The sequence below is a fragment of the Protopterus annectens genome, chromosome 13.part0, assembly GCF_019279795.1.
Source record: "Protopterus annectens isolate FY-2018-M chromosome 13.part0, PAN1.0, whole genome shotgun sequence".
Classification (NCBI taxonomy): domain Eukaryota; kingdom Metazoa; phylum Chordata; order Ceratodontiformes; family Protopteridae; genus Protopterus; species Protopterus annectens.
In genome coordinates, this window is record NC_056747.1 from 991,369,343 (window position 1) to 991,382,916 (window position 13,574).

The following is a 13,574-nucleotide window of genomic DNA, read 5'->3' on the forward strand; positions in this document are numbered from 1 at the left end:
TGATTTTCAGAAAAAAAAAATAATAAGCTATTGTTGCCAGCCAATTGAAAATCAGTGATCAGTGAGTTGGTGATCAATGGAATGCAGTCAATGAGTTGAAACCTCATCCAAAAGCACTTAATCAAGGCTAACTAAACCATTCCCAAGCCACAATTCCTGCATGAGATGTGAAACTTGTCATCTTGACTGATGACACATGTAAAAAGACTGCAGTCAGAACTTAGGATAAATTTTCTTTATTTTGTTTTTTTTTTTTTTACTCTACTGCTCGAATCACTGATCTAGCTAAATACTTTGTTTCTCAAGATCATGAAAGTCTTGGATGTTACTATCCCACCGCACACAGCAGCCTACAGGATTCCACAGATTATATGACAAACACCAGAAGGAAACAATGTGCAATTTCACAAACTGGTAGGCTAGTGTGGTTTTACTATGAAATGTTGGCTGAAAGTAGACGTTCCAAAAGAATGAAAACAATGCGTCAAGCCATTCGTCTTTTTTTGTTCCTGTGTAGCAGTCTGGCAGCATGTTAACCTATGGAAATTACAAGAATGAGAGCACAACATCAGTGTAAAACATATGGCACTTTTCATGATTGGCAGCACGCTGATAATAAATAGAATACTTGCGACAACTTTGAAGTTATAAACCCAGAAAAAAAGTAACATTGCAATTCAATAAAGCAGCTAATTGCCCAATCTAATCTTCTTTTGGAATTTGCAGGGCTTCTCACCTGGTCATGTGTTAATACCACTACCATTCACACCTCCCATGTAGTAAGAATAAATGTTTCAGTGGAAGCTCCAGAAACTGGATTCTTTGAATTATTTTTGTTCTGGTATTTAGAGAGGATTGGTCTGTCCAAAAGGCATGTGCTAAGTATTTCCACTACCAGATATGCATTTCTACTTCACTTTGCCACAGAATTTTCTTCAGTCTTGTAGAGTGTCACTGTGCCTACACATTGGTGCTATCAGGTTTGTCACTGATTATATGTGGTGGAGACAGGACAATAGTTTAGTAGAAGATGTAGGGATTATTATGTAAACTAGTATCTTGCTGGTTTGTGAGTAGATTATATAGACTGGTTTGTTGCAAATGATGTGTTTTATTGCAGTGGTGTATTATGGGACATGGCTACTTATCTTTAAACATAGAGAACTGGGTGTATAGAGACAGGGTGGGAGGTAAGTGAAGTGGACCACACTCCCTGCTGCAGTTGGAATCAACTGGCACCATGTACCACAATCAGAAGAATAAATTAAATATTAGGAGGAGGACACAACCAGGACTACAGTCGGTAGAAATGTCTCAGCCAAGAATATTGTACCTTAAAGGGTCTATTTTTCATGATTGTTCAGCATAGGCTGTCCACCTGGCCATTCTGGGCTGCAAGACTTTCAGTGTTTGTTACTTTTCCTGACAGTCACCATGAGTTCGGAACTTACTACTACAATGACTTGAAGAATATTTCAAAGAGAGTGGCTTCTGGAGATCCCTAAACCCCCACTTAGTTCTTTTATTATTTTTGACAGCAGCTGTATATGATGTTTTATTAGCTTACCATGTTTTACTTCTAGCCTGATATTAATTTTTCAACCATCAATTTCCACTAACCTGAATGTTTTAATGTTTGTTCTTGTATTTATTTTTTGATTTATTTCATGATGAGGTTACTTTTAAGTGCAGAAACAAATGAGAAGCTGAAGCAGTGAATGGGTGAATATGCAGTACAATCAGTCAGTCAGGATGACAGCAATGATAGATATACACTCTACATGTGTGTGTATTGCATGCATTTACCATGTACCCAGAAAGTTACACAGTAATATGACAAATTTGCAGGGGATACAGACGAAGACAGTGAAATGAACATGACTCTTTCTTTGGTAACACACAAGGGAAGCTCTGCACAGAAGAGATTACAACATGGAGGGCTGTGGCAGGCTTGGCAGCAGTCAGAGTTCTGGAAAGACTCATGTTGCATGAGTAATCACTGTGCAACTGCCAAGAAGTTTAATAGCAAGTAGCAGCAGGCAGAAAAGAATGTCAGAAAACACACTGTTTGGCAGAAAATCACCAGTGTATGAAATGTGGGAAATGTCACTACTGTACTAAGGAGGAACAGAAGGAGTGATGCCCTGTTAAGTGCGGCAAGGTGGTGGAGAATATACATGGAAAAGTCAAAGCAGAGATTTGCCCACTTAACAGTCACAGTGATACAATACTAAAAAATAAAGACTCAAAAGACAATCATAAGGCCTTCTTTAGCTATGTTAGAAACCTGGGAGGAAACTCCCAGATATGCTCAGAACTAGTTCAAAATGATGTGAAGATTACTGATCCTACGGACATTGCCAACATACTGGCTGACAGGTTCAGTGCAAACTTCTCCAAAGGAGAGATATCTATACCAAATGATTGCAGCCCCCCAACGCCCAAGTGAGAACTGCTCTCTCCAAAGCAAAAAACACAGCATCCATGGGACCTGATGGTGTCCCCGGCTGTGTGCTCCACGAACTCAATGAGGAATTAAACCCACAGCTAGGACAGCTGTTTAATCAAAGTCTTACCTCTGGATACATACCCAGGGGTGCACTGCAACTGTGGTCCCACTTCACAAAGGCGGTGCCTCCACCGACCCTGGAAATTACCGGCCCATTAGCTTGACAAGCCTTATCTGCAAAGCCATGAGAGGATCATAATGGACCTCATAAATAAAGACATAGGGAATTTGCAGACTTTGGATCCAACCAGTTTGGCTTTGTCAAAGGCAGATCATGCCTTTAAACTTGGTTGACTTTTCGAAACAGACACCAAAGCCATTGATGAGGGAAAGGCAGTCCATACAGCCTACCTCGATCTGGCGAAGGCCTTCGATACAATACCCCACTCGGGTATCATTGAAAACTCATCAGCTTAAATATTAACCCATACATCACAAGATGGGTTGCAAACTGGCTGAGTGACAGAACCCACAGGGTCAGAGTTGCTGGTGCCATGTCAGACTCAAAGCCTGTCACAAGTGGTGTCCCACAGGGCTCAGTCCTGGGCACTCTTGTTTGGCATCTAGTACAAGCAAACACAGGAGGGTTATGGCTGACAAAGTTTGCAGATGACTGCAAACTAAACACATCTGACACAGATATCCTTCAGAAGGGTCTCACAGAAGCGGATAACTGGTGCCAGAGCCATGGCCTAAAGTTAAATGCCAAAAATGCATAGTCATAAAAACAAGGTTACCCCTAGCTACCAAATAGGTGGCAATCCACTGAGCACAGAAGAAGTTATCAGGGACCTGGGGACCCAGGTTGATAGTAGTCTGTCATTCGACACCCATGTAGCTAAAGTAGTTAGGAAGACCTTCTACATTGCCCACCTTATCATGAAGGGATTCTCATCTAGATCAAGGGAGGTCATTGTCTCCCTCTACTCATCACTCATCAGACCAATGATTGAGTACAATGCCCCATTCGGAATGTATCTGACCCGACACTTGCAGCAGCTGGAGAGGCCACAAAAGTTCCTCACCAAAAGGATAAAGGGTCTCAAAAATCTGTCCTATGCTGCCCGACTGAAAGAACTCCAGCTCTATTCAGTCGCTTACCACTTGCTCAGAGGTGACCTTTGCCTAACATACAAGGCCATGTCAAATCCAGATTTGATGAATATGCTTCACCTCAAAAAATCTAGATCCATCAGAGCCACAAGGCGGAGACTTAAACCTCGACACGGCTATTAATAGGACGTGCTGGAGGGATAGATTCATCACCCAAAGACTCCCTATGCTGTGGAACAAAATCCCGGTATATGTGAGGCAGAGCACCTCGCTGGCCTTGTTCAAGAGAAATCTTGACCAATGGATGGGAGATCGTAGATATACCCCAGGGATTACCTCAGTGTCACTGCTCGACAGAGGCACAGCAAAATAATGGGTATAGTTCCCCATACTAAAGGGGTGGCGTAAGCCACAAAACGATGGGCTAGGCTTGTAAATGCCCTCGGGCAGATAGCCTAGTATGAACCTATGAACCTATGAACCTATGAACATAGCATAGTGACATATAACGAAAAGGCAGGTTAGCTTAGTGGGAAGATCTGTCCTTACAGCTACAAGGTCTAGGGTTTTACATTATTTTATGCTATTTTATTCTATTTGTTTTTTGTATTCATTGACCAGAGTACTGACCCTCGTGGACTTTTTCAAACTGGCTTAAGAGCACTGCATAGTCATTTGTTCTGAGTAAGTCAGAAGGCAAACTGAGGTTGATGGAATCAAACTCTTGGAACAGAAGCAGCAGCTAACAGCCTTAATCATCTTTACTGACAGATGTAAAAATGATTTCTGATCTGTATCTGTGGGGAGTTTTACATATTCTGCCTTGCATATGCATGGGTTTTCTCTGAGTGTTTGACATGTTCCTCCTTGCATATGCATGGATTTTCTCCAAGTGATTTACACTTTCTGCCTTGCATATGCATGGATTTTCTCTAGGTGTTTCACGTGTTCTGGCTTGCATATGCAGGGGTTTTCTCCAGGTACTCTAGTTTAACAACAGCTCTCCTAAATCAAGGTTGGTGGATATCAAGGAATTGTCCACATATTTGTTCTAAGTGTCACAGACAACAAAGACCAGTTCACTTACCCTGTTAAAAAGTAACAAAATAATAATAATGGTGAACTGCAAACATGTAAGCTAACACAAAATAATTTTTTATAAACCACATTGTTATAGTAACAGTCCATTCCATGCATGATTGGTAGACATGAAGCACACATGGGTGTATGCAGATTTGCTAAGTGTGATTAAATAGCACTGCCACATTAAAGGATGGCCTTTCTATAGACAATGTAAATAACAAAGGTAAGGTGAATGAATTTTATGGCATGTTCTGTTGATTAAACTGTATGAGAAAGGTAGGTTAATGCATATATGAGCGATGAACCATGTATAAGAAATTAAAAGATTCAAACAGAAAATAATGTATTATGAAATTTGAGGTGTGTTAGTAAATGAACAACCATTCAGAATACCTGCACATGTTATGAGACAATCAGTAAATCGTGCTGGTCTTCACTGTGTAATGTGGCAGTGGCAGTAATAACTGGCTAATGTGGACAGTGTTGGTCAACTTCCATAAGACTGATATAGGTAGGCTGTGTGGGCATCAGGGCAGCTATCCATCCTGTCCCATGGACTGTAACACTCATATTTGCTAGAGTATGAATACTGCCAGACACCTCAAACTGGTATTAGAAATCAGGAGTCCCATATCCACAGTGTACTGCCAGATAAGCTGAACTGGATCTCTTTCAAAGTTGTAGGAGCACAATGCACAATGACTATGTATCAGATTGTAATATATAAAGATAAGTAATTTTCACTGAAAAGCATAAATGCAATCACAACTGTGGTAAAGCATGCATGAGTCACTGCAACAAGTTTAATAGCAGTACTGAAAATTATGAATGCAATTTTTCCATGTTGGATTATTAAACACACATTAACATTTTATGTATGAAACATAATGCCCACTTCCTGCCAGCAGAAGAATAAGCTGTCACCCTCTTTCTTAGTCTGTAAAATGAAAATTCAGCCATTTTACACCCACCAAAGTGATCACTGTATAAACATACTACTGATATCCATAATGTGAAAAAATAGACATGTGTGTGCTTATACTTACACAGTATATACTGCAGCTTTCCCCAGACACTGTTGTCAATGCAAAGCACACAGAAGGTAAAATAAGCTGGAACATACAATGTCATTAAAAAAAGTAGGGCATTTCATTAAAAAGTCTTAAAACAACACCATTCGTCAATTAGTGAAAAATATATTTTGAATATTCACTAAAAAACATTTTCAAAGTGGACATTGCTACATGGGGAGACCCGCAGCTGCTCAAATGTAGATCCCCTGTAAACATAGCTCCCAAAACAGGTTGAAGCAGCAGCTCCTGAAATGCTTTAACATTTGTTCACTGTGTTGTGAGATGGCGGTTATATAAGCTGTGTTTCACCTTTAATGGGTGTTTCCTTTTCATCCAAAAATTTTGCATATGTGAAGTTAATATATATATATAGTGAGTGTGTGTGTGTGTGTGTGTGTGTGTGTGTGTGTGTGTGTGTGTGTGTGTGTGTGTGTGTGTGTGTGTGTGTGTGTGTGTGTAAGTAATAGAGTGCTATCTCTATGCAAAAAAAAAAAATAAATAAATATTTAGTAATTTTCCCACATGTTCCATGAGTGTGCATTTGAAGAGTTTGCCATGGGTGCTATGTTTGCTAGCAGTCTAATTTCCAGCCTTAAAAATGAATCATTGCTACATACATTAGGCACAGTTATAAAAGTACAACACCCAGTGTATCTGATGTACTGAGTCAGAGTACGTAACTAGAGCTTTACCAAGCAAGGCAGTCTCCTCCCAGACTACAGGTCCAAATCTGTTTGAGCGAGTTCTTGCTAACATACCCTCTGCCTGTACTCCCCTTGTATTGTTGCCGTCACTGGAAAAAGTATGACCATCTGGCTATTCTGCATTTGTCTACCACATATCATAAGAATTTGAATATCTTTAGTAACTACTACCTATGGTGGAAACATCAACAACCATAGCTGGGATAATCATTAATTGACTTCCAGCATTGTGTCATTGACATATTTCTGCAAACTGTACTCTTCTAGAAAACAGCATTGAGGCATCTCTCCACATGCAAAAGCTTAAAAACAAACCCATACGGTGGAATGTTAACATCAGGAAAGTTTAAAATAAAAGAAAGAGATCTCAAGATGTTTATAATATGTCTTTGCTGGCCCAATGTAAACATTCAGTTAAGAAGTACAAGGTCAGACATGAATTTAAAATTGTCTTTTCCACACATAGATGCATGTAGACACCTAGAAGGGTATGGGCTTACTTTAGCTGGGGCAATTTGATGCAATTGATGCAAATGCTGTGAGGTGATACTAAATGCTACCACCTAATAAGATCCTAAAGCAATTGTCAACATCCTTACTGAAAAGTTTGGCACTTTGCCTTCTACTCACTACCTCTCTTGAGACCCCTTTCTAAAATCATCATGGAATGGGTCTAGGACTGTGGAATGAACACACTTTTAGCCGAATCGTGAATGGGCGGGCATACTTACACGAAAATGTTTTTCACCGAAGCAGCATTTTCGCGTAAGTATGCCTGTTGTGCCAGTCGTACTATGATGCAGATAAAGGAAAATTCCTTTTTCCACACTGTGGTGTGATCTTGGAGTGAGAATATTAAAGTAGGAGGGGTGCAGTCCCCCATATGGGGGTGCACGGGGGCTTGCCCCCCTGTGTAAAAGTAGATTTAAAGTGCTTTTAAAGTGTGTTCAGTGATAGTGGATTCGGACTGTTGAACTTTCATTCAACAGTCCTAGATCCCATGGAACACGTCCTTTCAGCCCAGTCCATAAGGAGGAATATCAACTCTATCACACCATTAACATTCCCAACTGCACTGTAATCAATGCAAAGCACAGTTTAACTCATTTTCTACTAAACACTGATATCAACTCCTATTTTCTACATGGCGCTGGTGTGTCACATTAACCAGTTGACTCCTCTTTCAATTCAATGTTACCTTCTTATCTACTTCAGCAGTCATGCCTGGCAGTCACAGGTCTTTTCTTACAAAGATCTATGCATCTCTTTGATGGAATAGAATGTGTCAATGGATCAACAGCTCTGTAGATAAATGCCACTCCACCAAAGTAAAATGCCTGAAACAAATTTCTCTGAGAGTGGAGTTTTCCTTTATCTCCACTGTTGTGTGACTTCAGATTAGGTATATTTAAATTTGGGGATATGGATGATGTCTCCCCACATGTGGGGTACAGGAGAGCTTTCCCTCTACAAAAGTAACTTACCTTTGAGGTGCCCCAAAAGATGTTTTGCACTTTCATTTATGGATTCGCATGTGATTAAAAAGTTGTCAGTCTGTTAACATGCATCCTAGTTGGAAATCTTTATTTGCTTTGGCCTTATTCCTGTCTTTGCCAAATCTTCTTTACCAGAGTGACTTCTGCTTTCCTGCATGTGCCTAAATCACTGCAATCTCTTCTCTTTGGCTTTCTGTGCAACTGAAGTTACTTTGGTTTCTGCTCTGATGCCATCCTTTCTTTATTTGACCCACCGTCTGCATTTTACCACCCATCTGAGGCACTTCACCTGCATCATCTCTAGCTTCCTCAAGTGATCTGCCTTAAGCATTCATACTTCTGTACCATACAGAAGGATCTGATGCACCATTTTTTGGCACCTGTGTTTTCAGCTTCTTTGGCATCCTTCTGTCATATACTACCCTGATACACTGTGCCAGTTGGCTGCAGCCTGTCTGATTATAACTATGACCTCCTCATTCAGACTTCCCCTCCTGATATTTGAAGTTGTTAACCTGTTCCACTGTTTGTCTCAGATTTCATCTTCTTTTAATTTCCCCCATTTGCTGCCATGATAACTTTCTTCTATGTGGTCCGCTTCATCCCATGTGCCTTAGAATTTACCTTGTACTCCCCTATAATTTGCTGAAGTTGCTGTTCAAAGTCTGCTTGTAGTGCCACCTTGTCTGCATACGGCAGCTTTTTTGACTTGTCTCCTCAAATCTGTTTACTAATGTAGTCTGTCGCCAGTATGAATGGCAGTGGGCTCAAAACTGAACCCTGATGCCCTTCACACTCTGCTAGGAACCACTTTGTGAGCCCAAAACACTGTTCATACTTGTGTCAGTGAGTCCTTATGCATAGCCTGCTCTAATTCTACAAGTGTTTCTGGGACTTTGAAACATCATGGAACTATCCAAATCTGTTTTCTTGGAAGCTTGTCATATGATCTCTAGAATTATAGGAATGACTAGTTGCACTCTGTCATCATCTCTAGCTTTTTCTCCACTATCTGTCTCACTGCAAATATTGGTTCAGCTGTGCTGCATCCTGATCTGAATCTGAGTTGCTCATCTTCCATCTTGCTTTCTATTACTCTATGTATTTACCAGTCTCCCTCTCCATCACCTTCATGCAGTGTGGCAGGAGTTTGATATCTCTGTACTGCCCTCACTTGTGAATGACTCCATTGTTCTTATGCACTGGCACTAGAATGCTTATTCTCCAGTCATCTGGGATATGCTTTTCCTTCTGTACTGCTTTGAGCACCCTCTGGAGTAATTTCTCCCATAATGCCTCCAACATTTTTATCATATCTGCCATGACCTCACCTGAGCCTGCTGCTTTCTCTGGCTTCATTTTTCTTAGTTCTGCTTTTACTTCTTCTAGGGTGTGTGTTTTTTATCTTTTTTTATGTAAGGTGTGCATTGAGCAGAAAAGGTTTTGTGGGGTTTTCTTCATCCAGTACTCCTTCCATATGTCTTTGCTGTTCTGTGGGTTGGTGAGCAGGTTGTGTCTGTCATCCCTTATAAATGGCTTTGATCTTAACATAAATTGAACCAGTTCTGATCTCTCCTGAGGCTTGTGGGATGGCCACAGTAGTGCAACTGCAGTGGTATCCCTGCTAACTATAGACGCATATGTGTCACCGGCATCACAAGCAGAATTGTACAATGCATCTTTAAATAGATCATAATCAATAACACAGACGCATTTCAAAACATGGATACTACTTAGTTTGGGTTTGTGAAAGGTACGTTATGTCTGCTCAATCTGATAGGTTTCTACTAAAGAATTACTGAAGTCCTGAATAACAGCAAGACTACCTTTAGTATATATATATATATATATATATATATATATATATATATATATATATATATATATATATATATATATATAGAATTGGCCAAGGTTTTTAAAAGCATTCCTCATGTAGATATTATCAATAAACATACTTACAAAAACATCAACCTTATGCTACTCATTGGCTTGCTAACTGACTCAGTGACTTACCTCATGCAATAAAAGTTTGGGAAACCTGTCCCAAACACAAAGAGTCAGACGTTGGGTCCCACACAGGTCTATTCTAAGCCCACTCCCCTCCTCTTTGACATCAAATTCTTGGATGCAAAATCAGAGACCAAGGGACTATAGCTAAACAAGTTTGCTTATGACTATAGCTTGAGACTAAAGTGAATACCCCTTCTGATGCTCAAATGCTTTAACAAGGGCAGTGTAACTCCTGTTGTATGAGCATGGGTTCATCCCGAAGGCCAATAAATACAATGCCTTTATTTTGGGGAAATAAAGCACCCTTCGTGCATGCCATCTCATGGACATTCCCCACAAGACTGGCTCAGGCACAAGTATTGATCTACAAGTTTACTGTGAGCTGCATTGTGACTACCATTACTTGGCTGTGCTTAGGAACTTCTTCTGCTTTGTACATTCAGTTTCCAGTGAGATGTCCTCTAGGTCCAGACAAGTCATAACTCCACTACATATAGCTGTCATCAGACCTCCCATTAAATCCATCCATCCATCCACAACCCTTTTTTTTCTCATTTCTGCAGATGGGGTGTCACTTCAATAGTGACAAAAATATAGAACCAAGATTTATACCACCAGGTGGCTAGCCCTACCATGGTAGTTTATCCACACCACACACTCGCATGCACACTCACAACTATGGCCAATTTAGGTTGTTTAATCCACATACTGCATGTCTTTGGAATGTGGGAGGAAATAGAAGCATCCAGAGAAAACCCATGCAAACACAGAGAGGACATGCAGACTCTGTGTAGAATGTACCTCAGCAGAGAATTGAATCAGTGAACCACTTGCTGTGAGGCAACAGTGTTATCCGTTGTACCAATGTGCTGCCCTGTTCCATTCAGTCATACATCTCAATTGTCCAGATCTTTGCAAAATGCCCAGATTTGTATTCTGTTTCTCATGAAATTTGTTGTTTTCTGGAAAATCACTGAGGACTGAAGTCACTAAATAATGATATACATTTGGGTTTAAGACTTCACATCCTTCAGAAAATGCATGCTAACACAAATTGTGTTATACTAGCAACACTGTAAGTTTATAAGAACAATATTTAAAATCTTTTTCTATTTTTGGGCTTTTATTACTCCCTTATTTTAGGCTTTCTCCAGATTTCTTCTGCTAAGAGGTTGAGAGGTATGCATTCAGTTTGCAACTCTGTAATCCCTTGTCAAACTTATAGGCCACAGGGATTACTAAAGCATTTGGCTGAGGTTCTCAAAGATCACTTAGGGTACAAACCTAATTACTACTCATGGACCTATGAACTAATTTTGATAGACAGGAAATCAGAATAGGGCAAGCTTTACCTGTAAGAAATCTTAGTGCGCTGTGATTGATGCTCACTGACTACTTTTGATTTCCTGGTAAATAATTTGCGTATTTGCATTTTTTTCTTGCATTGTACATGTTTGTCAATTTAATTTACTTTAAACGTGCTATTTTACTTTAAATATATTTTTCTTGGAATTTCAAAAAAGTACTTGGTTAGGGCAATGTCTCTCAACTTCTCTTAATTTTAGAGACATCCCTAAATTTAGGTGAAAGAAAAAAGTTTAATTTCTTCTAAAACGGGGCATTTGTTTCAGAAAGTTTGATGTATTGCAGAGAATAACTAATGATAATCATTTAGATTAAAGACTTTTTTACTTCAAGAAATACATGTGCATTCAAATCATTTTTTCTATAAATTTTCTAAGTAAATTTTACTAGTATTTTAAAAATGTCGCTGATGTTGAGCCCTGCTTTGTCACTAACTTTGAAAGTAAAAGGCTGAGAGCTATGATTAGGGTTAGTTAGCATTTCTGTTATATTCTTTGCTTGCAGAATGATTAAGTCCATCAGAACTTTGAAAAGAGCTGAAAAGTAACATTTTTAATTTAAAGTAAACAGAACAGGACAAGGTATAATAGATTCATAGAGTCATAGAAGATTACTAGGCTAATGGGGTAAGGGCCCTTACAACCCAGCCAATATGACTTGATTTTTCCTAATATATGGCCCTAGTGGCAAGAGGATAGCATGGGTATGTGCCTGTGCATTGCGTATCCTAAAAGACATAGACACTACACCAGGTATGAATTTGCAATTCCCCATCCATTGATCCAAACTGTGTTTGAATAGGGCCAGGGAAGGTCTCTGCTTAATGTGAATAGGAAGCCTGTTCCAAAGGAGGGCCAATCTCTGAGATACATATCTGTCTCTCCAGCGTGTGTTGTTTGAGTTGCTCACTAAGATTAAATACCTAGATCAGGTTACTCTCATGATGTTTGACTTGAGGATGTGTAGCAGATCCCTCAGGGCTGGATTTGTGAGCGCCTTGTAGGTCAGGCATAGGTCGCCTCTTAATAGTCAGTAGGAGACAGAGTAAAGGGATAGGGCATTTAGTCAATCTGCATAGTTCATGTTTTCATGTTGCTTGCACCCTATATTTTCTTTATGAGGAACCTCTGAGGTCACTACAGATGATGTAAGTGCCTAGTCATGTAAATGCCAAATGGCACATTGTTCTTGATCATTGGTCTAATAAGTGACGAATACAGTGGGACGATAATATCCTTAGATCTGGATGCCATAACTTTACTTATTAGTTGTGCCTCATAAAATGACTTCCTCATCACTGTGGACACATATCAGTCAAAGTTCAGGCTACTGTCTATCTGTGTACCTAAATATCTCACCTCTGAGTCGACTCTTAGTGGTGTGCTATTGATGCTGTAATTTGCAGGGGAATTTGACTTCTCAAAATGTATTATAATGCATTTTTTTCACATTAAGTTTTAGGCCATGGATTTAGCACCAATCATTTTTCTGATCTAGACCATGCTGAAGAATATTAGCTTCAATGGGGAATTCAATGATTGGCCCCAGCTTACAGTCATTGACAAACTTTGTCATCCAGAGGCCTTCCACATTAGCCTTCACTTCATGGAAATATATTCTGAACAGGCATGGTCCCAACATTGAGCCATGCGGCACACCACTAGTAACTGGATATTGCTGGATTTAGAGTCAACCATTTTAACCATGCATCCAGTCCATGAGCCAATCAGCTATTCATCTGGTGACATAGGGATTTATGCACAGTTTTGTGAGTTTATTTAGAACACCTCAGTAGGGAATTGTGTCAAATGCCCTGGCAAGTTCTAGGTAGGCAGTACGTACTGTTTTCACCCTCATCCACGGCCTTAGTGACTTTCTCAAAGAAGTCAGCCAGATTCAGTATGCATGACCTGCCCTTGACAAAGACAAATTGAGCTGGGTTCAGTGATTGGAGGTTTACTATGTTATTATTTATCAGGTTCATGATTATTCTTTCCATGGCCTTAAATATAAGACTAGTCAGACTTATGGGCCTGTAATTTCTCGGGTCAGTAGATTGTCTTCTTTTATGCAGAGTTAATGACTATTGCCGTCCTCCACTCTATTGGGACAAATCCAGTTCAGAGGCCGTGGTAAAATAGAGATCCCAATAGGCCTGATTTAAGCTGTTTAAAAGGCAATTTGGTATATTGTCAGGTCCTGTTGAAGCCATGTTTTTAGCTATAGAAAGCATGGTGGCAACCTGTTCTTTAGTGATAATTGGCAGTGGTGTAGTGGA

At 39.8% G+C, this 13,574-nt stretch overlaps 1 long non-coding RNA gene across 1 annotated transcript; it reads right to left on the reverse strand.

The window, feature by feature from the left end:
• Positions 1-239: 239 nt before the first annotated feature.
• On the reverse strand, positions 240-5,953 carry LOC122788395. Its single transcript, XR_006362652.1, has 2 exons — positions 5,692-5,953; positions 240-537 (listed from the first exon to the last, which is right to left on the reverse strand). It is a non-coding gene; the product is annotated as an uncharacterized LOC122788395 (long non-coding RNA).
• Between the last annotated feature and the right edge of the window lie 7,621 nt (positions 5,954-13,574).